The sequence below is a fragment of the Saccostrea cucullata genome, unplaced genomic scaffold, assembly GCF_032062105.1.
Source record: "Saccostrea cucullata isolate Sc308-1 unplaced genomic scaffold, CSIRO_AGI_Scuc_v1 ctg1395, whole genome shotgun sequence".
NCBI lineage: Eukaryota > Metazoa > Mollusca > Bivalvia > Ostreida > Ostreidae > Saccostrea > Saccostrea cuccullata.
In genome coordinates this window covers 48428-73677 of record NW_026940427.1, presented here as the reverse complement: position 1 = coordinate 73677, position 25250 = coordinate 48428, and the positions used below count along the sequence as shown (strand labels likewise).

The 25250-nt window shown below is 32.6% G+C and overlaps 1 long non-coding RNA gene across 1 annotated transcript; it reads right to left on the bottom strand.

Moving 5' to 3' along the window:
* Nucleotides 1–14129: 14129 nt before the first annotated feature.
* LOC134255394 (uncharacterized) lies at nucleotides 14130–18537 on the bottom strand. Its single transcript, XR_009989535.1, has 3 exons — nucleotides 17933–18537; nucleotides 16886–17074; nucleotides 14130–14548 (listed from the first exon to the last, which is right to left on the bottom strand). It is a non-coding gene; the product is annotated as an uncharacterized LOC134255394 (long non-coding RNA).
* Between the last annotated feature and the right edge of the window lie 6713 nt (nucleotides 18538–25250).

Here is a 25250-nt window from a genome sequence, read left to right as displayed (position 1 = left end):
TCAAAATAAGCTTTTTTGGCTACTTCTGGTTTGACCAAAAGTGATGTGAATTGACAAAAAATTAACTTTAATGCCTTCAGTGATATATGTTACCCAAAACCTTGTCAAGAATGACAAAAATATGCACTTTCTGATGACTTTCGGTTTGACCAGAAGTGACGTCACCAGACGCATTTTGACGAATTCAATAGATTAAGCTTGACATTTTGAACAACTTTGCTTCTTTGACGTATTACAAATTCAAATTTTTTTTTCAGATATTAAGGAAAAAATTTTGGTCCCTCTAAGTCCTTAATTATAGGGGCAAGCCCTTTATAGTTGATATCCTTTGAAAGATCGTGATATTCTTCACAACTTTTGTTCTTAATATCTTTACAAAATATTAACATGTAAAAAGATATTGCAGAAAAGGTGTGAACATTTTCTAAATCCCCGAAGGGATTTTTTACAAGCCATAGCGAGCGCCGACGTGCTGCACTTCCAGAGAAAGAGAGAGGTATATGTCACATCAGCACATGTAGCTCTATCATCACTGAAAATATTATGTTTCTGTCTAAAAGCAATTTTGAGAAAAATGCTGGTCAATGTGACCCTATGAAAATCACTAAATCACAGAAATCTACACTAAAGAATGCTCTGTGCCAAGTTTAACTTAACTTTGTCCAGTTGTTCTGAGAAGGAAATGAAATTCTGAAGAATTTAAGATAAAGATGATAATGGGTGAATTTTCAAAATTTTACTACAGCTTTAGCTCATATGAGCTAAACTGTAAACAGATTTTGTGCTTTGTTGACTTTGAAATGTGACTGGACATCTCTTTGATCTTGTGTTTGAAATAACATTTCCTTTGTTCTGAATCATGCACATTTGTTAATTCTTTAGTTGTTTATGCCAAGATAGCAATGTTCCTTCAATTATATTGTAAAAATACACATATTATATCTTATATATTGCCACTGAAGACAGACCTCTATGATCTTTACCATTAGAATTGGTATGTCTTCCCTTGGAAGCGGAAGACCTCAATACAGATGTAAACATGCAAGATCTGACAAATATTTAAAAGAACATTTATTCCAAATTAAACATATTAGATTTTGCAACAAAATCTATTTATCTTGAAAATGATATAATCATATTTTTGGATTTATGTCTGTTTCTCAAATCAAAATTTAAATATGATATATTTAAAATCATCTTCTTAAACTGAGACTTGATTCAGTTGATTGTTTCAATTTCATTCTGCTGTTTATTCTTTGTCATCTCCCAAAAGAGGCTCTTCTGGCAAATCATGATCATGCTTGGCATCAAATTTCAGTACTCAGATGACAGTCACACTTATCAAAAGAAATTGATTCTTTTAAAAGTACAACTTATCAGATAAGATAAACCATCAAACTTAGTTAAAGATATTGTTATACCTTTAAAAAATTGTTCCTATACAAATCTATACAGAAAAAAGTCTAACATTTTTAATGTTTTGCTGAGCGGGCATAAAAAAATCGATGTTGGACCGCTCGGAGAGATGTTGGAATGCTTACGTCATAGAATGGGCGGAGCTTAATCTCATTTTCATTCTTTGGTTTTAAACAATGACAGATCTAATGTTACATTTGGGAATATAGTACAAAATACATGTATGTCAAAAAATATATAATAAAATGAAAGGTATAACAAAACATTTATTGACAGAGTTCTCAGGCAAAATGCGTTTTGTCGGACCCTCGAACCAAACTGTCTGCCTTCGGCCTAACGGCCTCGGGCAGACAATTTGGTTCTTTGGTCCGACAAAATGCATGTTGCCCTCGAACTCAGTCAATAAATGTATACTGTCACGTTTCTGCATGTGTATTACAGTAGAGAACCGTTATTACGATGTTCACTTTGTCACGGTAAAATATCGTAATACCGAGGGCAACGGAATAAAAGTTCCCAATAAAATCCAGTAAAACATCGTTTGAAAAACGTGTTTTTGTATTAGGGGGTATATTTTTCTCCTTCTATCTCCTTTTCATGCTCAAATTCTTCTCCAATATGCCATATACAGTTAATACATTGATTACTTATCTTTAAAACTTATTTTCATGATGCTATTTCTTCTTTTTCCAACATAGTAAGAGAATAGAGCACATTTTTTAATAGAAACTTTGAAAATCTTCCTTTAATTGCCGCCATTTTCTGTAACATGTACTTTCACTTTCGTTTCTGTCCAGATAGTGCGTTCGTGAAAATTTCAATGTCTTCGTAATCATAGTTATTTCGAAATAAACAACAACCAAAATTCTGATTATTTTATTCTCTATCAGTTTGTATTCAATTAAAAGTCATTTCTAAATTAACAACATTTTTTTTATTCAAAGAAAAGGGTCAAAGTAAAAAGACAAGCAATCTGTCAAAATATTTTTTTTTAATTACTGAACAGAGGTCAATTAGCAGTTCAGCAATTATCGATTTGTATTTCTGCTGAAAATTGAGAGGTAGTCCAAACCACTACCCAAGCTGTTAAAACGTTTGTGGTGGAGTTAAAAATTTGTCCAAATTATGTTTGACACCCAAGCTGTTTATTTACGCAGTTTATATGCAAACGAAATTACACATTATGTGTACCTGTGTACAGCTTACATGCATAATATTAAATATAACCTTTTATTTATTAAATTAATTTATTTAACTATGTATGAAATAAAGAATAAAAGAATTTAAAAAAAAATAACAGCGATAGATAAAGAAGAAGCTAGGTTTATGTGTAAACTTTAATTGTTTAACAATGGGTTTTGGCACGTCTCCAAATCTGCTGGGTTCGCTTGAACAGTCCAGGTGGGTTCAATCAAGCGTCACTAATCACCTAACTGCCCTGATAGTTAACACTCTCTCAGAGCACAGGTGTTCCAATGTTTATTTAGCGTCTCCTTAAGTGTCTACCAGCAATCAACACTGAATAAACACGGAGTGAAAAAATATTTGACAGAATTTTTACATCGTATTACTGAGACCTGGCGATTTTGGACAACGTAATAAACAGTTCTTTTTTGTATAGATTTGTTAAGAAATGGATTTGTGCTTTTAATTAACAACGTAATAAGCGTTCTATCGTATAAAACCGTCACCGTAATAGCGAGTCTCTACTGTATTTGTAAAACTACTCTATAATCATTTATAAATTTAGGTTTACAGGCAGTCATTTGAGGATGTAATAAATAACATATTAGTTTTTCATGATTTCAAATAAAGGGTATGTACATAACTTGTTCATGTCAAAATTTATTAGGAATGGTAATGGTTAACAGTTGTTAACCGACTAATCAGTCAGAAAGATGGTATCTGGTTATGATTTTTTATGTGTCAGGATAAGGCCATTCATAAAGGTGTTACAGCACATTAGGAACAATGCACTAATGAAGTGACAAAACAGCATCGCATAAGAAACAATGAGCTAGCGCAAAGTAACAATGCTGCTCTAGCTGATTTAAAACACCATGCTACTAAGTTTATGACAGCATGCTAATTGTTTAAGACACTTACATGCTAGCGTGAAGTAAAAATGTGCTATCACGTTTATGAGAATGGGCTAGTGTGATTATGACAACACGGTGACAATGTACTTAGTGCGTTTGTAACAAAGTTTCAGCAGGCTGTTTACACTACGCCGTCAAGCTTACACATATTAATAGATTGTGTAAAGTTGTATTTATAGCATGACAGCATGTTGAGCATCAGCACAACTGCATGTTGTTCTAAGTTGCCTTAGCCTAACAGTGTTGAGAACACTGTGTTAGCACATTGTTCCTAACACACACTTTAACAAATTGCCTTATCAGGACACCATTTAGTTTTCCATATATATTTTAAAAAGACTGGGAATAAAATTCAATTTTCGATAAGCTTCTTTTCATTATAAGTGTTTGCCTAAGCGTTTTTTACTATATAACCCAAATACATCATTGTCTGTTATGATAGCCTAGTGGTAGGGCAATCGCTATGTATAATCATGAAGCTGGGCTTGATTTTAATTCACTGCATCAAACCTAAGACAAAAACATGTACGCAGTTATGTTCCCTAACCATGCACCCAACATTTGTAGTGAATTAGACCCTAAAAACCTCACAGTAGATGTTAGGATAATGACCCTGAGTTCCAAGTAAAGGTCCATATTGAAGCTATTCACCAGTATATATTAAATGAGTCAATGAGTGAGATTCTCATGATACAGTAACATTATCAATCAAAGTATCAATAAGAAGCTGATACTTACTGCTAAATGCTAGAGACAGGTTACTCCAAAGAGACTGTATAAACCGAGATTCTGTGTCACAGTAGGTGTGGGTGTTGGCACGAAAAGGATCCCTTACTTCTCAAAGGCAATAAGTGCTGAGTACAAGTCTATATTTGCAGCTTACTATCCCAAGTGGTGGCATCATAAAATGACTGAAAAATTTTCAATAGACTAATTAACAAACAAAGAATTTCTGCAGCCTTATCACAAAAAAAGCAAACTACTATTAAATTTTTTTTTTTTTTTACAAATTTCTTTTGCAATTTAACTAAGAAACATACATATGACATAATAAAATATTGATTTAATTAACTGAGCAATATTATATTGTGTGCAATTTTTTTGTCAATAAATTATACTAAATTTTTTTTCTGCAGTAACTTTGGACCCACAGTGCTTTGCTTCTTTGAGCTACATTCAAGCTTTAAAGTGGTATTGTAGGCCAAACTTACACTACGACGTCATGTGCCCTGTTCAGACGGAGAGTTCAATTCGCAGTAAATTATTGCGAAGTAAACTAAATTAAATGCAAATCAAACTAAGAATCAAACTGTGTTCACATGACAGCTAATTATAATGCAAAGTAACCAAATCGAATAAAAATTTTACTTTGACAGTCATGCAGGCTTCAGTTAGGCTTTTATGACATCATTTACAAATCATGTCACCTTAGGCATAAACAGATGTATTTGACATAATGTCACAGTGTCTGTTTTCACATTTTAGTGATTAACACTATATTTTCCTTAGTTTTTCACTCAAAAATAGCACAAGTACTTAAAGCTGACCACCAACATGTAGCATTTGACTTAATTTTGCCATTTCACATGCCTCAAAATTTAATTGGAATTAGCTTACCTTAGTCATGTTAGTGTTCACAAGGAGCTAATGCAAAGTAATTTAATGCGCAGTAAATTAATTCGAATTAAAATAATTTGAATTGAACTCAGTCCATGTGGACATGCATCGATGCACCAAATGTCTAGTGCGGTGTGACAAGCCTGATCTAAATTAAAAGTGAATAAGTATCTGCCCTTACCATGCTTATCGTACCCTAACATCACACCCGTCAACATATTATTAGTTGAAAAACATTTTGTTTTGAACATGTTGAAAGCAAGTCTTGTTGAAATTACATGATCACACATATTTAAATAAAATTTAAAGCTGTGGGGATTTTAAAAGGCTAACTGAGAGCGTCTGAACTGTAAAACAGTTAATATATCGCTGTGTCTGTGTATTTCTAAAAATATTGACAGCTGATAAATGCTCTAAGCTGCCATAGTAATATAATGCAAATTTTAGGTAAACAAAAATCTTACCTTCGAATTCATTCCCATGGTCCACGCCAATCATAAATTAAAATGTAACCGTCAGCTCTTTAATCATTCGATATAATTATCACTGGGGAATCCGAAACAGAGTCAAGAGTGTTCATCCTTGTTTATTACTGTGACAGTCGGAATTTCCTCGTAAACAATTCACACAAGAATATATAAATCGGATAATTTTGCTTAGAATAATGCTCCAGAGGATTGATAAAGTACTTTGAGCTGCAGATAAAATGTCCGTGCATGTTTACATACGGCTTGTATGGTGAGAAAATCCTCAACTTCACTTTGTAAACATGATCAACATGTGTCCGATTTGACGATTTCGATGGGACACACTGAAACCCGGATGTACTAAAGACCTGAAATTACCCGATGTTTTTATTTTAAATTAAATGATAATATTGAGTACTTAAAATGTCTTATTTTAAAGACCTTTGATTATGATGCATTATTTATACAAGAATTCATTTGTTTGGAAAATTACTGACAATCTTTAATCAGGTCAAATCAGGATTTTAGAATATCAAGTCTTTAGTACCTTCCCGTTTCCCATAATGCCGCGCGTTGTTTACACCTATACAAATGCAGAAAAAACCCATTTTGATTTCACCTTTTGTTGTGTACATACATCAAATTTTAAATTACTTGCATAAAACAGAGAAACACCGAATCAACACTATATCTTACTGATGCATCAACTAAAACCAGGGACCTATGTTAGTATATAGGTCCCTGCTAAAACTGTGCGTTAGTGGCACAGTAAAGGCTTGGCTGGCTACAGTAGCTAGACAACTTGTCCATGTAAGGTTTTTCCCACATACTTGTTTTATAAAAAACAAATATAGTTTGGAGTTTGTTTATCTTTATACCAAATGACAGGGTTTTTCATCATGATTTCAGATGAAATTTTTCATAGTATAACTGTTACCATTAAAAAATTAATATTTTTAGCTCTCAGAAAAAAAAAAAAAACGTTTATGATCTATTTACCCCTGGCCTAATTATAGGGGCCAGCCCCTTTTCCTTAATCTTAAATGAAAGCTCTCATAATTACGCACAACTTTTGTTGTATATTTCTTGCCAAACTATTCTCGGTGCAAAAGTAATTACGCGTTTTGACCGGAAGTGACGTCATTTGACGACTTTTGACAATTCCGGCATTATTTCCGGCTGACATCACAGTCAGCAAGTCAGAAAAAAATTGAAAAACTCAAATTCAATCGTTTTATTTGATTTATTTTGATTCAAAGGAAAAACTTTGAATTTTCGACTACTTCCGGTTTTTACCGGAAGTACTTCTGATGGATGCTTTTTGTTGAGGATTGTAAATAAAAATATATGTTCTATTTGCCTTTAATCAATCCCGTTAAATTTTTCAAAAAATCTTAAAATTAAACATCCCTTCCTGTGTCGACCGGAAGTGACGGATGCGAAATTAAAAGACGTCATGCATAACTCAATAAGATGTTTTATAATCCCTGAAAATATCATGATTCAATCTTGAGTGGTTTACAAGAAGATGCTTGGACAAAATGACAACTTAAAAAAAGAAAATCGGACAAAAAATGCGACCGGAAGTGATTTTCAAAAAAATGAAAAAAAGGTCTGGAGATATTACAACAATGCATCATTCCTGAAAAAATCTTTGAAATCGGTTCAGTAGTTTCGGAGAAATCACGTGTACTATGAAAAGGGAAAAATAATAATAATAGGAAACATAAGAAAAACAGTAAGGTCTTCCGAAGGAAGTCGGAAGACCTTAATAATAGGGAAAAAGAAACCGAACGAAAACAATAAGGTCTTCCGTTGGAGACGGAAGACCTTAACTAGAGCAAAGCTCGTTGCAAAGCAACGAGTGGGTCTTCCTTCCTAGCGATAAGCAAAAGATTAAATGTTTCTGTCTAGATTGTCAACTTTGCTAACATTCTCTTTTTCGATTTGTCTCAAAAACCCTTATTTGAATTCTTTAATTTGGTGTGAGCATAAGGTCTAAAGGGTACTCTCTCTAACAGCATTCTTGAAATCGTATCCACAACAGTTTAACTTCCAATATTATGACTTTTGATATCGGATATATCATGTTTGTTGCAATTATGTTTGTGAAACGTGTCATACTACAGAAACATAAGTGTTTTGCTACATTACCATCTTAAAAATGGCTTTAAAATCATTTAATATACAATATAACTAGGTAAATAAAGTAAACAAATTATATAATAATTCAAAAAATCCAAATGTATCTATAATAATGATGAACAATCTTCATTAGTTGCAATCACCCATACCGAAAAAAGTTATAACTAAGTTATAACTAAAGTATAACTTAGTTATACCTAGCCTGTGAGGTACAAAAAAGTTATAACTAAAATGTAACTTTTTTGGACTTTGTCATTTTCGTGTATAACTAAAATGTAACTTTTTGGACTTAGCCATTTTCACGTGTAACTAAAACATAACTTTTCTGGACTTTGTCATTTTCATGTATAACTAAAATGTAACTTTTTGGACTTAGCCATTTTCATGTATCACTAAAACATAACTTTTCTGGACTTTGTCATTTTCATGTATAACTAAAACATAACTTTTCTGAACTTAGCCATTTTCAAGCATTACCAGTATAAATTTACAAGTTTTGGGGGTTATTTAATGGATACTACTTGACACCGACTTTTTTTTTTTCAAAAATAACATTATAACTAAGTGTTAATTTGAATGAATTTTGATCATGTTCAAAATGGGTTTTTTTTTCAAACACTGCAGCAGAAAACTTTGTCAATTCCTGAACAATAATATTGTTTAGTACCAGTGATCGACTTCTCATTCATAATAAATATGCTGTCCACAGCCATGTCAAGTTCAACAGAAGGGATGTGAAATAAAATCTTGTAAATTACATCTATAAATGAGAATCTCTCTCTCTCTCTCTCTCTCTCTTGTTTGAGGGTGTGTACACAGTACATGTCATGTGTGTGTAATAAATATTATTGTCTATTTAAATTGATATTTGTCATGTCTTGTTTCAACTAAAGTTGAGAATAATTAATTCTCTCTCTTTCTCTCTCCTTCTCTCTCTCTCTCTCTCTCTTAGAAAATACGTATTTATTGAGACCCTGATGAGACATAATATTTGTCTTGTAAATTATAATAATGCACTTACATCTGAAGTTGGGAATGAATATATTTCATAATTCTGGGGAAATATAAATGTACTGCAAGAGATATAAACAGTATGAAATGTAATCTCATGAAGTCATGTGAATTTTGCACGGATTCTTCGTGTGCAAAACTGTGTAAATTTCCCTATTGTTTTCTGTGAGACAGGTGTTTGTACTAGGTGACCTTTGTGGCCAACACATCGTAAATATTTCAGCTTGGGTATTACACAATCTCTGAATGGTACAATTCTACACAGGTTGTTTGAAATCTGAAGAAAATCAGTCGTAATATGGGTGGCTAAAAAGATAAACAACAGCATAGAGTATGTGCATGTTCATGTTGAACAGATATTACGATGTTGTGAATAAAGACTGCCAGTTATATTAAGATTTAAGCAGATGACTAGTACATGTAGATTTTATTGTTTGCATAATTAAATAACCCAGTTATAATAGTTATTTTCACAAATAAACAAATATTAAATTCAAAATGGCGGCAACAAAAAATATGGCGGCCTCCGATGTCCGTTTTGTTGATACTAAGATAAATTCAAAATTTTAACACCAACTGGTATTTATATTTTTAATTTAAGTTTAAAATTACACAATTAGGTTTATTTGCATTTAAAATAAATTAATTATGAATTATTTATTTATTTTTTTTCGATCACGTGACGTTTTTGAGTTCTATGATTGGTCAATAACAGAGCGCGGATTTTTCCATGGACGATTTGAATGTTTGGATGTTGAAAGTGTTGATAGAAAAAAAGGAGATAAAGCCAGTTGGTAAGGCGATATTTATGCTAACATTTTATTGATTTTGGTAAAGTATACTTAGTACCTCTGGAATAACATTCCAAAAAGAAGAAATATTGGGAATGAACAAAATTCTAGGCGTGTGAATCTTAGATTTCTTGTTTGTTTTGATTGGTATGTCGAATGACAAAGACTGAAGTAAACAAATTGAAAGTATTTGAAACGCATAATATTTTTCAGCATTTAGTATATTAATCAAATATGTTGTTCTTTGTCATATTTATTCCCACAATTGTTTATAGATTCCCTGAACTGTTAAAATATTGTGAAGCCTTATACGCATCAGCATGATCATAACATGATCTAGCTGCAACGTTAATTAATGCAATGAAATGAGTAATTTAACATTAATTTTCTTTTTTTTTTTATAAAGCAGAATATTGGTACATGATGTTTCCATGAGCTGAATCTGCCCTGACCTGGAGTACATGAAATTCTTCAAAATATTACAATTGTTTAAGGTAAAGTAAATTTTTTTTTCATTTCAAAATTCAATAAATCTTTCAATCTAAAACTGATTCCTGTAAGTATAGATCTTAAATTAGTCTTAATTGTATTTTCCATGTTTTGGATGAATTAATGAATTTGAATTAATTGATATGGAAGAGTGTTTTCAATTTGATATGCAAATGAGTGCTGGAAATATACTATCTAAATATCTATAATCTAAATTTTGAACCTTTACAATTTTTTGCAGAATTGAAGAAAAGGTTAAAATTGCAAGCATATTTCAACGAAAACTTAGCCGACTATCAGTCACACTGCCCGCCAGCCAAGACGTCTGACCAGCTAAAATGAGGGACGCAGACCACCAGCCAAGTCCCTCGGCCAGCTCGGCTGACCCAGTGCGGCCTGTCAAGGGATGACCAAGTCCATCAACTAGCTCGGCTGACTACCAGTGCAGCCTGTCAAGTCCTTCAACTAACTTGGCCTATTACCAGTGCGGCCTGTCATTGAACAACCAAGTCCATCAACTAGATTGGCTTACTACCAGAGCGGCTTTTCAAGGGATGGTCAAGTCTGTCAACTAACTTAACCTACTACCAGTGCCGCATGTCAAGAGATGGCCAAGTTCGTCAACTAGCTCGGCTTACTACCAGTACGGCCTGTCAATATAGGGACGGTTAAGACCGTTGACTAACTTGGCCTTCTACCAGTGCGGCTTGTCAAGGGACGGTTAAGTCCGTCAACTAACTTGACCAACTACAGATGCGACCTGTCAAGGGATGGCCAAGTCCGTCAACTATCTTGACCAACTACCAGTGGGGCCTGTCAAACAATGGCCAAGTCCTTCAACTAACTTGGCCTACTACCAGTGTGGCCTGTCAAACGATGGCTAAGTCTGTCAGCTAACTTGGTCTACTACCAGTGCGGCCTGTCAAACGATGGCCAAGTCCTTCAACTAACTTGGTCTACTATCAGTGCGGCCTGTCAAACAATGGCTAAGTCTGTCAGCTAACTTGGTCTACTACCAGTGCGGCCTGTCAAATGATGGCTAAGTCTGTCAGCTAACTCAGCCAACTTTCAGTGCAGCCTATCTTCAAATAATAAAGATAAACAACTGTACACCAGCAAGGATACCTGTGCAAGGAGGGTGGTATGCAGCTAGAAACTGTAACTGAAATCACTTTTTAGAACCTTTCTTTTTTTTGAAATACAGCTAGATCAAAAATAAATAGGGTGTTAATATTTAAAAATTAGTGATGCTAAAAATGTATTCTTTAAAACAACCAGAGAAATTTCAATCTGTTGTAGATGACATGATGAAAAATAAGGTACACTTGAATTTTGAAAACAATTGCATGTGCATTCATTTAGTTGTATTTGACAATAAACCAAGCTATCTTTATCGTGTTTGTTAGGTAAAATTGTTATTGCCTTTAATATGTTTTAAATAATCTTTTTTGTATAAATTTCAAAAATTTTTTTTTTTTTTTAAATTTTAATGAGTAGCTTTTTAAAAGCTTATAACTGAGTAAATCCACAACAGGTTAACATACAGTGTATAATTTCACTGGAACTTTTACGAAAGTTTTTATTAATAGGTATAACTTTTTATAGTTATAACTTTTTGCAGTTATAACTTTTTTTAGGTATAACTTTTCTATAACTTTTTCATAACTTTCTTGGGGTATAACTTTTTTGTAACTTTTTCATAACTTTATAATAGGTATAACTTTTTTTAGTTATAAATTTTTAATGGGTATAACTTTTTTGTAACTTTTTCATAACTTTATAATAGGTATAACTTTTTTTAGTTATAACTTTTCCTGGGTATAACTTTTTCCGGGTATAACTTTTTTGTAACTTTTTCATAACTTTTTTTGGGTATAACTTTTTTGTAACTTTTCCACTGTTTATTTGGGTATAACTAAAGTATAACTTTGTAACTATTTTATAACTTTTTGTGTAACTTTTAATAAGTATAACTAATTTTCTTTTTGTAGTTATAACTTTTTTATAACTTTTATGTACTTGCTGTATTTATGTTGAATAAAAGGTGAAAAGTTATGCAAAAGTTATAACTTTTTTGTAACTAAGTTATAACTAAATTATACCTCACTTAAAACATGCCATTCCAAACTCCGATAACTTAGTTATAACTTTTTTGTAACTTTTTTTAGTTACAAAAGTTATAACTAAGTTATAACTTTTTTGGGTATGGGCAGTAAGTAGAACAATACTTTTATAATAAACGCACAGAAATGTGTTGTGTATGTTTCGAATTTGAAGCTTTCCACTAGCAACTGGTGGTACCTCAATAGGAGTGTAAAATTCTCTGAAAGGTATATTGTGAACATATTACATATGGCTGTGTATTTTTTTTTAGCGGCTTTGGCAGAATGCAGCAATCACTAAATAAGTACAAAGCTAAAAGTCTTGTACATAAACATAAATAAGAATATCTACGCTTACTTATTCAAAAGTCAATTTCCACCAAATATTGTACAAGCTAAATATAATACATTTACAGCATTAAAGAAACAAATCTCTTTGAAGGTATTGCCCTGCATAAGAACAATTTGAATCCCCTACACTAAGGATGCTCTGTGCCAAGTTTCACTTTGGTTCTGGAAAATGATATTGTGAAATTTTAGACAATGATGATAATGGATAAAATTATGTTTTTAAAAAATTTACTGGTTTCTTTAGCTCAGATGGGCTAATAAGTATGCAACAGGCACAGTTTTGGAGTTGACATTGAAATGCGACTGGACATCTCTTCAATCTTGTTTTAGAAAACTACATGTACATGCCCTATGTACTGAATTCCTTGGAATCATACACATGTTTATGCCTTTAATTAGTTGTGTGTGCCAAAATAACATTTTTTTTACATTAGGGGACGACCATTTGATCCTGAGGGGGGGGGCCTGGCAAATTTTTTTGAGACGGATTATTTATTTTCATGCCTGTCGAGGACAGATTATTTATTTTCAAGATTATCAAGGACAGATTATTTATTTTCTTCTATTTCTTACCGTTCCTTCATCAATTGATTCTAGAAAAGACTAATCATTTATATACCATATTCAGATACAGGATTTGGGGAGGGGACAGGTAAAACTTTGTTTAGGCAAGAGGTCTGGGGCCGCCGTAAGGGTCCCAGTGGATCCTGGGCGAAGCCCTGGTGGAGGCCAAGGAAGTACACCCCATCCCCCCCCCCCCCGAAGCTCTTGGGGTTTCGTGTATTTTAAGAGTAAAACCAGGCACTATTTTAGTGGTATTGGTTATTATGAACCAAAGTATGACATAATTAATACTGGTCATACCGTAATTTGCATGAAGTAAGTTCAGGGAGCAAAGCAACCTGAAGCTCTTGGGTTTTTCAATATGTATAAGAGTAAAACTTTTGTAGGAATTGGTTAGATGTGTACCAAAGTATGACATTATTAAGTCATATCACACTTTGAAGGAAAAGGGCCTAGGGGGCGAAGCCCCGTGAAGCTCTTGGGTTTTTGTGTATTTTAAGAGTAAAACTAGGCACAAAAATATTGGTATTGTCCCAAAGTATAGCATTATTATTATTATTCTTATCATACTTTGAAATTTTAAGGGAGGGCCTGGGACTGTACACATGTACGTCCCCCTTAAATCCGCCAGTGTATATTTTGTATTAATTTATCTGGAAAGTATAATTATTCGACAAGAAAATTAATCTTTTGTGGTATATAAGAATTCGTTTGTATTTAAAGTTATTTATCACACCTACTAAGTGCACATTGTCATGTTGATAAACTGACTTAAGTATCCAGTCTGGTAATCTGATTTTAAATAATATTTGGATCTAAAATGGCGAGCGAAGCGAGCCAAAAAAATTTTTGAATTGAAGACTTTTGAGATTAAATTACACGTAAATAAACAAGGTATTTTTACAATATTTAATTATCAGAAGTCAAGGTCAGATTATTTATTTTCTCTTTAGTGGAGGACAGATTATTTATTTTCAACATTTTCAGGGACAGATTATTTATTTCCAAAATCTGCCAGGCCCCCCCCCCCTTCAGAATCAAATGGTCGTCCCCTTATACTGTAAAAAATACACATACATGTATTACAAGATCTTATATTCCTGCTGAAGACAGAGGATCTATCTTAATCATTAGAATAAGTAAGTCTAAACTTTGAAAGGGAAGACCTTAATAAAGAGGTCAACATGCTACACAAACAAAATATTATTATATTTAAAAATAACATTTATTCCAATGTAATTACTGGTACATGTATTTCTGTTACAAAAACTATTTCACTTGAAAAACTGAGAGCAATTGATATGTTCATATTTGTGGATTTATGTTGTCAAATTAAAATTTAAAAATGATACAGTGTGTTTAAAAATTGTCTTCACAAACCAAAACTTGACTTATTTTCACTATGCTGTTTATTCCATGTCACATCCAAACAGATGATCTTCTGGCAAATCATGGTCATGCTTGGTATCAAAATTCAGTATTCAGATGAGTCACACCTATCCAAAAGAAATTGAAATTTTTTAATTTATAATTCTTTTACTAATAAAAAGTGCAATTCATGAGATTATAAATTAGATTATCAAATTGAGAGATAAGATATTGTAACATTTTCTGTGTATAATTTGTAAATTTTAATGTACTCTTTCATCAATTAAAAGAAGTTTACACCAATTAAGACAGTCATTTACATGTATGCTATCCCCTAATAAGACAACATACAAGTGCAAAGTAATCATGCACTAGTGGGTTTAGGATAATGTGCTAGAGTATTTATGACAACATACTAGCACGAGGTGACAATGTGCTAGCATGTACATCAGTGATAATATGCCAGCACACTGAATCCAACATGCAGTGAAGCTAACACTCAACAGATTGTTTAGAGTTGTGTTTGCATGATATTTTGTTTTGTGTAAACACAGCAGCGTGTTGTTTAAAGCTGCATTGGAGTGGCATTCTGTTGAAATTAACATGCTAACACACTGCAACTTCACATCATTGGAACACCATAATTTTAAAACTCGCAAACCAATATCTTATGATTACTAACTAGGTAATTGCAACTGTAAATGCTGAATTCATGGTGACAATAATACCGGTAATTCACTGTATATCTGAGAACTGATCAATTATAATAAGGCGTGTCCAGATAGGGCCACTTGCTAAAGCTCAATAGCACTTTCATAAAAGCGTGCCATCTTACCGACACAAAAGACACCATTAGGCTATCACACAGCTCGCCATCACAACACTGATAAACACTTTCGCACTAACACAAGTTCACACCACACGCTGTCACACAAACACACAACACACTGTCACGCTAATACAATTTCACACAACAAAATATCAGGCTAACACGAGTTCACACAACACACTATCATGCTAACACAAATTCACAAATTCACAACACACTGTCTAGCTAACACAAGTACACGCAACACACTGTCACGCTTAGATGAATTCACACAACACACTGTCACGCTAACATGAGTTTACACAACACGCAGTCTCACTAACACGAGTTTACACAATACACTGTCACGCTAACACGAGTTTACACAATACACTGTCATGCTAACACAAAGTCACAAAACAGGCTGTCTCACTATTCACTAACACAAGTTCGCACCAAATGCTGTTGCGATAACACACTGTCATCCTCATACCATTTCACACATCACACTGTCATTCTAATACCATTTCACACAACACACTGTCAGGCTAACACGAGTTCACACAACACACTGTCACGCTAACACGAATTCACAAAACAGGCTGTCTCACTATTCACTAACACAAGTTCGCACCAAACGCTGTTGCTATAACACACTGTCATCCTAATACCATTTCACACAACACACTGTCATCCTAATACCATTTCACACAACACACTGTCAGGCTAACACGAGTTCACACAATACACTGTCACGCTAACACAAATTCAAAAAACATGCAATATCGCTAACACGAGTTCACATAACACGCAGTCTGGCTAACACGAGTTCACACAATATGCAATCTCGCTAACACGAGTTCACACAACACACTATCTGTCTAACACCAGTTCACACGACAAATTTTCAGGATAACAAGTTCACACAACACACTGTCACGCTAACACGAATTCACACAACATGCTGTCTCGTTAATAAGAGTTCACACAACACGCTGTCTCGCTAACATGAGTTTACACAACACGCAGTCTCGTTAACATGAGTTTACACAACACGCAGTCTCACTAACACGAGTTTACACAACACGAAGTCTCGCTAATTCAAGTTCAATCAACACTCTGTCTAGCTAACACGAGTTTACACAACACACTGTCACACTTACACTTTATACACGATTTCACACAACACGCTGTCCCGCTAACACGAGTTTACGCAACACATCGTCAAGCTAACAAGAATTCACACAACCCACTGTCAGGCTAACACAATTAAGTTCACAAAACACACTGCCTTGCTAACACAAATTCATACAACACACTGTCTCGCTAACACAAGTTCACACAACACACTCACATTGCTGAGTTTAAAGTAAAGGTCTACCCTAATTTGAAGAGGTTTAACACTAACATATCTCTATATTAGTAAAGAGCTTCAAATTTAAGACAAAAACATTTATGCAGTAATGTTCCTTAACATGCATCTGGCATATAAAATGAATGAGACCTTAAAAACCTCACAGTACATGTTTACTTAGCTAAGTAAAGGTCTAAATTGATGCTGTTCAACAACATATATCAACATCTCTAAGTATGTGAATGAGTAAAATTCTCAAATAAATATTATAAATCAAAGTATCAATAAGAAGCTGAACCTTACGTCGCAGGTTCCAATCCCATTGCTAAATGCTTTAGACAGGTTACTCCTATGAGACTGCATAAACCAAGATTCTGTGTCACGGTAGGTGTTAGCACAAAATGGATCTCATACTTCTTAAAGGCAATAAGTGCTGAGTACAAGTCTATATTTGCAGCTAATACCATCCCAAGTGGTGGCACCATGAAATGACTGAAAAATGTATGATTAAGGCAAATAAACAAACATTAAACCATTACAGCAGTCTTATCAAACAAAAAAGCAAACTTTCTATTATTACAATTTTTTTAAACAAATTTCTTTTGCAATTTAACTGAGCAATATTTGTCCTTTTTTGTCAGTAAAGTATGATATTAAATAATTAAGACTTTTTGAGAACATCTATTTATAGCGAGTCCAGACAGCAGCACAAATTCCTGCCCATGATGCGAGCTCTTATGATAAGACCTTGGCAAAAGAAGATTGTGACTTGCACATTGCTCCACACAATTTTTCCGCAGTGTACTTTGGACCCATGGTGCTTAGCTTCTTTAACATGTTTAAGCTACATTCAAAATTCATTTCTATTTAATTTGAATTAGCTATCCTTACTCATGTTCACATGGAGCTAATGGGAAGTAATTTAACGAGCAGTGAATTCATTTGAATTAAACATTTGAATAAACTCTCAGTGTGAACACTGAGCATGGATGCACCAAATGTCAAATGCGGCTTGACAAGCACAATCTAAATTAAAACTAAATGAGTATCTGCCCTTACCCTTACAGTCACACTGTCAATATATAATTAGTTGAATATATTCTGTAACATTAAGTGCAGTTTGAATTATAGAGTATGATCACTATGATAGATAGTAGGACTGTTGAAATTACATCCTCAAATTAAAAAAAAATAAAATATAAAGCTGTGGGGATTTACAAGGTAAACAGAGAGCGTCTGAACTGTAAAACAGATAATATATCGGTGTGTCTGTGTATTTCTAATAACATCAATGTATGTCACTGTCATGTAATCAGTAGTGTAAATTTTAAGTAATAAAAATATTCTAACCTTCATTCCAATGGTCCAAGCCAATCATACATTAAAATGTCGCCGTCAGCTCTTTCATCACTCGATACAATTATCACTGGGGAATCCGAAGCAGAGTCAAGAGTGTTCATCCTTGTTAATGTGACAGTCAGAATTTCCTCGTAAACAATTCACACAAGATTCTTAGAATATATGAATCGGGATAATTCTGCTTAGAATAATGTTCCAGAGAAGTGACAAAGTACTTCGTATCTGCAGATTAAATGAGTGTACATGTCTACAAACGGATTCTTTGTGAGAAAATGTTCAACTTCACAAATCATTCTATTTTCAGTTTGTAAACCATGGCAAACATGTGTCCGACGTCGACTCGAAGGGGCACACTAAAAACGGGATATACTAGAGACCTGATATTTACCTGACGTTTTAATTTTTAATTAAATGGTAATATTGAGTATTTTAAATTACTTATGTACAGACTTTATGACTTCGAGGCATATGCTATACAAAAATTCAATTGTTTGGAACATTTACAGACAAATTTGAATCAGGTCAAATCAGTGTTTAGTACATCGCGTCTTTAGTACCTTCCTATTTCCCACAATGCCGCGCGTTGTTTACAAACAAGCGCGAAAAAATCCCAATCGGCAATCCTCGGCTGACTCCGCTATGCTCCGTTATGTGCGAGGTACGAGTCATCCGAGGAAATCCGAGTGAAAAAATCCTCTAAACTAGGTACTAATTATTGTTGTGTACATCATCACATTTTAAAATTATTTGAATAAAAAGAAAACAAAGAAACACCGAATCAAAACTATATCTTTTAGATGCATCAACTAAAAATGTGCACATGTATGCAGTAAAGGCGGTCCTACTAAACAGAGTACGCTAGAGTACGATAGAGTACTTTAGAGTACGCTGGTAAAAAAAAAAAAGAATTTAATGCATTTGTACAACTTTTTTAATGTTTTTATTATTTAGTTTACCATTATAAATATATATCCTGAAGCATTTTTTCCTGTAACTACTATTTATTGAATTATTTCAATTTATTTTCCAGGCTACGATTTCCCTTTTGAACTCGAACCCGATTGAAATTAAATAATTGATGCAATAATTTGAAGCTAACATGGTCAATAAACATTGTTTTATTTATTTCTTTTTTTGTTTGTTTTATCTAATAAATATGGGAATTACATGTTGGGATTTGTTTTTTATTAAATATTGAAAATATGTATTATTTTTATAAATATACATTTATTTAGAGGTTGTAGTTTTATATTTCTTTTTTTTTGTAAGTGAGAGGAATGTCGGGAATATTCATGCAAAATACGTTCAAAATTATAATTTACAATAGAAAAAATAATTAAAAGATAATCACGTTTTTGATTATTACAAACGACGGTGTAGATGCTACTTCATTGATGAGTGCCGCTGTACATTTAAACCAACAAATTGTGTGTATATAACCAAGACGGACGCCAATTATTTAATTGGCTGTAGATTTTGTAAGAGTTGTATATTTTAAAACAAATTTTATGTATATATAAAAAAAGAAAAAAAAGTTTTTACCACGACTGGGATTTGAACCAGGGTTGTCGTGATCTGTTGTTCAAGGAGCTCTGCGTTAACCACTTGACCACTGCGGATTACGTTCAGTGTCATAGAAAAGATGTTACGTAATGAAATTTTTTTAATCTGTATACTCTCCAAATAATGCAACTAAGTATAATAGGTTTTGTGTAATTTCATAGTAATGAAAATATTGTAACTTATATTTCACATTGTTTCCATTTAGAATATGATATTGGTTTTGAAAAAGAAGTTTTTGAATTAATGTCAAAACTTGGTCATCATTGGTCATTGAGATTATTTTTCTCGTGTGCGCCATTTGTGAATTGTTTTTGAAACAAAGACTCCTGTAGAGAAGAACTTTGTAAGTATTAATGAGAAATGAAGATGCATATAGAGTTACTAAGAGTGTGCATTATGATGTGATATATATTTTAAGATATTATGAAAGTGCATGATTATGAGATTGGATTATATTATAGCAATGTTGTCAAACTTTGCAAGTTAGGTGAAATACCTGAGTAATGCCAATTGTTTTTCTATTATGATTTTATTCTTATTATCAGACTATAAAGATAAGGGTATTGTTTACATATAGATCAGTCAATTCTACAGTGTCACACTAGTCTGTTTGTCTGTTGAGGACGTTCTGATGTACCAGTGTATCTGGGGTACGTGTTGATGTCAGACAGTACGGTATCTTTTATAGTAGTATACAACTCTTACAATTTAAACCAACAAATTGTGTGTATATAACCAAGACGGACGCCAATTATTTAATTGGTTCGTAAAATTAATTGTATGGTGAATTTGTAAAATAAACATTTAAAATGATCTTCTTTGCCGTGATTTGCGATTTATCAAAGGCAAGTTTGTAAATGTTTGCATTTAATTATTATAATGTACAAAGATTCGTGCAATATCAAAGAAGAAAAGGACAAACTTTTCCATTATAGTCTCATCATCAAGAAGATGAAAGAATCCGTAAGTATAAAAGTTGCAAAAAATTTCTTTCAATAAATCAGTTTTTTGCTATCTTAGTATACGTAAAACTGTTATTTTGACTTTCTAGTCGGCATTATGAGGTAATTATTGTCAATAAATAAAATACATGTATTGAAAAATAAATGATTATTTGTGTTTCATATCATCATGACGGGCACGCAAATCGAAGTTTTGTTTCAAAAAAAATTTTATAAGATTTCGCGATAACTTGAAGTCTAGAAAAAAAAAAGTCATCATTTAAAAATTTTACGAGTATTGAATGCTTGTAAGTCATAATTTCATAAGTAATAAAATTAATAAACAAAACTTCGAATTGCTAAGGTATAGTATAACATGTACGGATACCTAACGGTGACAACTAAGTACATGTCTTTATTTATTTTTACATGTACATACACCTCCTTTCATATCTGTGTCTGAGTTCCTTCGGGAGCTTCTGGGAGGAGATAATGCTGGACATTCGGGTTAACTGCAATATAACTGTATATGTTATATGAAGTTTTCACCCATTGCACATGTGTCCTAACTCCCAGCCGGGTATTACAAGGAAAGGAGACTAACGTGTTAGGCCCATATACTAATAATTTGGGGTTTATGCATTTTTTTTTATTTTGAATTTGTAAATATAAATAAAGATCTGCAACATTTCGCCACAAGTTTAAGATCAGTATTATCACTCAACATATATGGTTTACGATTTGTAATTTCCTTGAATGAGAAAAATTTATGTTGTGCTGAGATTGAATTTTTGATCCTTTAAAATATGAACTCAAATTTCAATGAATAACTTAACTTCCCTTTCTCATATTACGGCGGCAGTCACATTCGATTGACATTAACTTGAATTATGTTTATAATGTGGGGGAATTTTATAAGACTTGGTCATGAAAATAAAATCAAATTTTGTAATGGGGAAATTTATAAGAGTTTGTCTAAAAAAATAAAATCAAATTTTGTATAGAATTATATAGAGAGCAAAAAAGTATAATGTCGTAATATTTTTATTATGTCATTTCAAATCCAAATCAGTCAAAAAAGCTAGGCCCTATTTACCTGCACTGGGATGGTACATACCATACGTATCAGAGGTTTTTATCGCATTTACAAGGGCAGCTTCATGATATAGACCAATCAAAAATAATATTCGGAACAGATGGAGAAAAGGCCCTGACAAACGCAATTGAGTCTTGTTTTCCAGCATCCACTCACACTCTCTGCACAAGACATTTGAAAGAGAATTTGCGGCACCATTTAAAAAACCATTTGACAAATCCAGACGTTCAAGATATTATTAACTCAATATTCAATAAATCCACGGGACTCCTCACTGTTGAATCGGACTTGGTTTACAAAGAAATGGAAAACGAAATCAAAGAAAAACAAGACCTGCCCTACCTCAATTCTTTCCTGCGCAAAGTTTCCAAAGAAATTTTTGAATCAAGGAAAAAGACAAATTTCAAGATCCCAAAGTTATGGACAAACAACAATAATGAATCTTACAACAATGTTATAAAGTTACAAACCGACTGGAGGATTCTGAAACTTCCTGCTCTGATCGATTTACTCAGAGACCTGGATAGCAATCAAACATCAAATATACGAGACTCATTACACTCAAGGGGTGATCTTAGCATTAGAGGGCCAGCAGAAATTCTACTAGTGTCTAACGAAACTTGGGTAAATTTGACGCCAGATCAGAGACAAAGAAGACTTCATAGACTTCTAAACTTCATCATACCAGCATCCTCCATAACATCCAAAGACGGAAGTTTGACCATTCCTAAAGTGGCAACTATTGCAAAAAAGCCTGGACAAAGAAAAAGAGTAAAAGCTTGCAAGTCAACCACTTTGACAAAGAAGGCAACATGATAATAAAAAGAATACGCATAAATAAAAAAAAAATAAATAAAAAAAAAAAACATACAAAAAAAAAAAAAAAAAAAAAAAACAACAACAAAAAAAAAAAATGAATAAATAAAAAAAAATAATAAAAATAAATAAATAAATGGATCCTGATGTAGAACCACGTCCACGTCGTAGGATCTGGAAACATTCATATGAATGGCTAAGAGTTCTACAAGTTCTACAAAAAGTTGCAATTAAAAAAAAACAAAAGAAGAAATAAAATAGAAATCAAGACATCAAAAGAGAGAGAGAGAAAAAAAATAAATAAAAATAAAAACAAAGATCAACCCATAAAAAAAACAAACAAACAAACAAACAAACAAACAAAAACAGTGGGACGGACAACTTCGGAATGGACATTTTTCCGAACTTGCGCACCCTTTTCCTTTAAAGCTATCATCTTAGGGTTTTTTTTAAATGGTGGGGTTTTTATAATCAAATTGATTTATGAAAAAAAAAATTCAACATTTTCTGCTAGTTTTTGAGATATTTGAGTTCAAAAACAAAAATCCCATGGGGAAACATGAACTTAAAAATACCCCACAAAAAACCCCACAAAAACCCCATGGGGTTTATTTTTCACCCCATGGGGGAAATAACCCCACGAAAATCAATGTAGATTTTTTAAACCCATATGTTGCTTATATTGTCATATGGGGTTTTTTCTCCCACGTTTCTTTATCATGGGGTTTTAAATCCCATGTATTGATATATTTACTGTAAGATAATTCCTAAAAACTTGGGTTTTTTTCTTAGACTAATGGATCATTAGTATCTTCTCTGTTTCTCATTTTATAAAAGTGGATAGTTATAACAAATATCTATTATTTTTCAAATTTTCAAGTATTCATTCTTCAAATGTTTGCTTATGTAAAAGAAGATTTATATGAAAACAGGTTTCTAAGGCAGTTGCCTCCCAAAATGAAACATTCATCATAAAACTCTTCACAGATTATTTGATCGATGACCATTAATCTGAATATTTAAAAAAATGAAACAAGAAAATTTAATACCAACACAATAGCAACCAATTCACAGTGTCCAAAGAGGGTCTCTTTCCTTAACTAATGTATATTGATATATGTTAGGTTTATATGATGTCTAGTTTGTGGATTTTTTTAAAATCTCCATTCCCCTTGCATTCACCACTAATAAGATTGGATTTATTTAATTCATGTGCAATATATCTACATATTTAATTAATGGAACTCAATTCAGTTATACATGTATATCACAAAGTACAACTATTAAAATCTTTTGATTCACCAAAATATTTAAAAATAAAATATTTATGCCTCTTGGATCCACCACTTATCAGTTTAGATCATGACCACACATGACATATAATCTTAATGCTTAAAATCAATCTGCCATATCAAGGATATTAAGGACTATGGCATAGTCATTAATATCCTTGATACACCACAAATATTTCTTTAAAAAATGAATATCCACTCCCCATGGATCCACCACTAATAAGTAATTAGTTAAGTTCTTGATCACACATGACATGTAAGATTAAAGTTTGAAATAAATTAGCCATAATCATTATTATCCTTTTACCCACCACAAATATTTAAAAATAATATTTGCTCCCCTTAGATCCACCACTTTTAAATTAAGATCATGTTCACACCTGACATAAAAGCTAAATGTTTGAAATAAATTAGCCATAATCATAAATCATTAATATCCTTTGATCATTCACAAATATTTAAAAAAGATAAATATCCACCCCCTTGGATCCACCACTTATGAGTTTTGATCTTGATCACACATGACATATAAGTTTAATGTTTGAAATCAATTAGCTGGAATCAGTAATGTCCTTTTACCCATCACAAATATTTAAAAATAATATCCACTTGCCTTGGATCAACCACTTTAAAATTAAGATCACGAGCTAAATGTTTGAAATAAATTAGACATGATCACAATTCATTAATAACCTTTGATCAAACACAAATAATTAAAAAAGATAAATATCCACTCCCCTTGGATCCACCACTTATAAGTTTAGATCTTGATCACACATGACATATAAGCTATATGTTTGAAATCAATTATCCATAATCATTATTATCCTTTGACCTATTACAAATATCCATCTACTCCCTTTACATCCACCACAACTCTTATGGCTATCAAAACAATTACCCGGTAATATCCACTTGCCTTGGATCCACTACTTCTTAGTTAAGATCACGATCACACACAGAAATATTAACTAAACGTTGAAATAAATTTGCAAAAATCATTAGTATCCTTTGATCCACCACAAGTATTTAAATATCAACTCCCCTTGGATCCACCGCTCATAAATTTAGACTATAATACATGACTTATAAGCTAAATGTTTGAAATCAATTAGCCATAATCATAATTAAAAAAGATGAGACAAATATCTCATGTCGCTTTGTCTTAGGTAAATGAGAAAAGCAATAAACGAACGAAAATATTACAACCTACAGTATTCCCTTAGATCCGCCATCATGTCTTTAGATATTGATCACCAATCTGATTTATTCTTCTTTTTTTATCATTAGGTTAGGTATCTTTATTATTTTTATGAATGAATGAATATTATGAAAAATGAAATTAATTGCATCTCTATGCTACTCTGTCTGAATAAAAAAAAAGCTGAAATAACCACTTAATATCAGCCAAAAAAGCAGGTACAATGAATATGATTAAATAAGACAACATATACATTGTATACATGTACTACGCCTTTACGGTACCTTATTTACTACTAGTAATTTTTTTAAGTTTATACCTGTCATCAACCAGCTCGACTGTTAAATCTACATTGGATAACGAATCAATTTAGGCTTTACATAGATCATGTACATTATAA